We start from the raw sequence: 3,780 nt of genomic DNA, 5'->3' as shown, positions 1-3,780 counted from the left end.
TGGCTTCACAAATGCTTTGCTGCATACCTCGGTTGTAACGAGTGGTTATTTCAGTCAAAGTTGCTCTTCTATCAGCTTGAATCAGTTGGCCCATTCTCCTCTGACCTCTAGCATCAACAAGGCATTTTCGCCCTCAGGACTGCCGCATACTGGATGTTTTTCCCTTTTCACACCATTCTCTGTAAACCCTAGAAATCGTTGTGCGTGAAAATCCCAGTAACTGAGCAGATTGTGAAAAACTCATGCCACGCTCAAAATTGCTTAAATCACCTCTCTTTCCCATTCTGACATTCAGTTTGGAGTTCAGGAGATTGTCTTGACCAGGACCACACCCCTAAATGCATTGAAGCAACTGCCATGTGATTGGTTGATTTGCATTAATGAGAAATTGAACAGGTGTTCCTAATAATCCTTTAGGTGAGTGTATATAAGCCCGTCTAACCCCTCTTGTTCTTGTTTGTCTCAGCTCTTACGCCGTTCGTTTGACACACACACACACACACACACACACAGAAGCTACCCAAAAGTACTTTCGATTACCTTGTTATGGATTACGAGCTTGTTCTCAGCCCCTCGGACTGCAATCTGTACGACAACCAGTCCGTGGTCTCTGAATATCCTCCGTCCATTGTAACATCCTTCCACGTGGGCTGACTCCACCAAGCACACAGAGAGGCCACAGACGCCGTTGCTGATCTGGTTCCTTCGCATGGCACAACCATCTCTGACAGGACAGTTGCCCGTCTTCGGGAAAGGCAAATTCCTTTCCACCAGAACGCAAACAAAGCCATGCTTCTCCAGGCTCAGCCCAGCTACCTTTAACACCGGTACAGCCATCACTTCTGCATTCCAGACCCAACGTTATGAGCACGTTGATGACGTCACAACGCTGCCCACTGCAGCATTGCAAACTGCTCAGCCCTCACCGAGGGCCAGGTCGTATCTCCCCCTTTGTCTGTTCCATCTGTCTGATTTTTCCCATCTGTTTTCTCGGTTTCTCTCATCCATGTCTCAGCAGGCTGCACACTATACCCCCACACATGCATCCCTCCATCCCAGCATCCTTTCTCCTCCCCTTCCTTCAGCTGCAGCTAAAATAGCTCCTTCGGCTCCCCCCGCTCAGCAGCTACTTCTTTCCCTTTCACAGCAACCAACGCTGCTGTCCGCTCTGGCTTAGCCACAACAAGCCACAGCGTACCACCTACTGGACTCACTCCATTTCCTCCTTTTCTATCGCTATTCCCCTCAGTTTCGCCTTTGGTTCCCATCCAGGCATCGAGGTCATTCCCAATTCATCATTCACTTGCCATAACCTCCAGTCCGCCCTTGCCGAGTCCAATACCGCAGATAGACTTAATAGAAAAAGAATTGCCCAACTGTTTCATGATGGGCTTTTCACCAGCCCCCCTTCCCCATTCAGCGTATCAGCCCTATCGGCATTGCCACCAGAAAGTACTCAGGCAAAAATAGATTCATTGGCGACCCCCCATGGCACCACCATTCTAAGCATCAACAGCCTCATTCCCCAGTCCAGATTTTTCCATGCTTTACACAACCATCTCACAAGCCATCAACCTCATCTGTCTCGCCCGCCACAAAGCCTGGTTGGCTAAAGCTGACATTACCAGCGCCTTCAAAGTCGTGCCCATCCATCCCGACTTCTGGAGTTTTTTTGGCGTCTCTTGGAACATTTTTTTCTACTTTGCAGTCCACCTCATATTCGGTGCAAGAGAAGCCCAAAGATCTTTGACTTGCTTTCCAAAGCACTCTGCTGGGTCATCCATCTTTTGGACGACACTCTCACAGTCATACCGCATATTGACAATAACCTCAGCCGCATCCATCTGTTTCAACACGTTCTCATCTCAATGTGTCATAACTGACAATTTCAGACAGCGTTACAAAGCGTAAGTATTTTACGCTAAAGGTACCCTTCAGTGTCCGTATGAAATGCCACCGTTTGCTACGTCCCAGCAACACAAAGGAGGCCAACCCTACTTATGTGCACAGCAGTAGGGTTAGCCGGTTGACATGTATAAAGTCTAGGGCACTTTAAAAACATTTATTGGAAGTTGTTTTTTCTTTTTACATGTTTATTTACAACATTAAACGTTGAAATGTGTATTGTAATAGGCTGTATATTAATGTAATATTATTGAGAGAAAACTGGTAGTTCTATGTAAAATCAGACGTTGAGCACCCCCATATTGCCAAAATGGCATGATCCTTGTTTGTTTGCAAAGCTTCGACTGAGATTGACAGTCACATCAGGCTCTGCCCATTGAAGCATCGAATTTTCGACTATTTGGGGTCAGCCCTAATAAAGTCAGTGACTTTGGTTATGGTAAGGGTAGGGGGCTTCGGGGGCTGTCAACACCTTTAACACGAACATAGCTAGTTAGCTAGCACTTCCGGTCTGTACAAGATGTCCCAGAGTGTCTCAGAGACGCATCCGGAATAGTCTCATAGAGATGCACTGGGTGCTGAAAGGTACCTTTGGCGTCAAATAACTACGTTTTGTCACTTTTTGTGAAAGCGTTGGTATTTCTATCCCCTTCCATTGTTCTGTTCTCGACCCCTTCATCCCTCTCCCCTCGACCCCTCAGTCATAACTGCTTTTATACCCCATATGGTCGTGGTTCTTGTTAGTGAATTTCACTATAGCTGTTTTTTGCTTCTTTTGTCTGTTACAACCTACTCTGGTAGTGAGATAGGTTGTAAAAAAAGGAACACCATGTATTTGACATTTACTCAGGAGGCCTGTAATATTCTTGTAGAGGATTGAATTGGTGCCATTTGTAGTGAACAAATGTGGGTGCTGAAAGCAGAAGCGATGATAATGACTGAGAATTTATTTTTTCGCCGTTTTAACTCCAAAACCCGCCAATGTTGTTGCTCCAAGTCTAAGCGGGCGCCATCTTGATTATTGTGCAATACCTGCAAGCTGCCTGCCTGCTGTCGTCGTTTCTGCAGAGAGGAAACATGCCGCTTGAGAACATACGGTGTTTTTTGCCATTTTGTGGACGATCCGTTAGAGATATGTAGACATGGGTATCAAATGAAAGGTCTGCTCGGGCCGGATCGATTGATACCCCCCCATCACTGTGGGATGTTCCGTTCTCAATCTACAGGCCTATAAAGCATGGGAGTGCTTTTAGTGACAGGAATGTTGATGAATACTCCTGTTTTTATCAATATTTCAATGTTGTCATTAGGAAATGGGTTGTATGGACTGAAAGTGTTTTAAAGATATCTATCAATAAAAGTCAGCATTTAAACAATAAATATTGCCAAAAATTTGCCTGGTATATTTGAAAATGTTGTATGATAACTGTCTTTTAGCTTATTTTCATCAGTTACAATTGCATTTCATTTACAGTTACAATTGCATTCTAGGTGTATTAGAAGATATTCAGTTGCATTAAAAGGTAACTCAGGATGGTTTTGATGGTTTATTGCATCAAAATATAGCTTTTTTTACCAGGCGAGGATAAAAATATCAGATTTTTTTCTTTATTGCATCTCCATGTAGTCTGTAAAAGTAAAATAAATATTAATACACAATGGATTCATATTCCTTAGCTTCTGACTTTTCAAAGGAGACCAGAATTATGCATCTAGGCCAAATGATTGAGGAGTTATTCCTGATTCATTTTGGGTATGTAATTTTAGCCGTTTTTCTGGAAAAAAGGGGTCTGTTTTCAACAGGTTAAAGTTTGAGAACTCTGGCAAAAAAATTCAGCGAGTTATTGTTGCTGAAGCAAAAAGTGTTACAACCAT

General features: G+C 43.9%; 1 long non-coding RNA gene across 1 annotated transcript; it reads left to right on the top strand.

The window, feature by feature from the left end:
- Positions 1-2,296: 2,296 nt before the first annotated feature.
- On the top strand, positions 2,297-3,285 carry LOC123980880. The gene is made up of 2 exons (XR_006827583.1): positions 2,297-2,501; positions 2,665-3,285. It is a non-coding gene; the product is annotated as an uncharacterized LOC123980880 (long non-coding RNA).
- Positions 3,286-3,780: the final 495 nt, after the last annotated feature.

Source organism: Micropterus dolomieu, linkage group LG12, assembly GCF_021292245.1.
Source record: "Micropterus dolomieu isolate WLL.071019.BEF.003 ecotype Adirondacks linkage group LG12, ASM2129224v1, whole genome shotgun sequence".
Classification (NCBI taxonomy): Eukaryota; Metazoa; Chordata; class Actinopteri; order Centrarchiformes; family Centrarchidae; genus Micropterus; species Micropterus dolomieu.
Note: the sequence above shows the minus strand (reverse complement) of the source record. Positions and strands in the feature narration are given on the sequence as shown.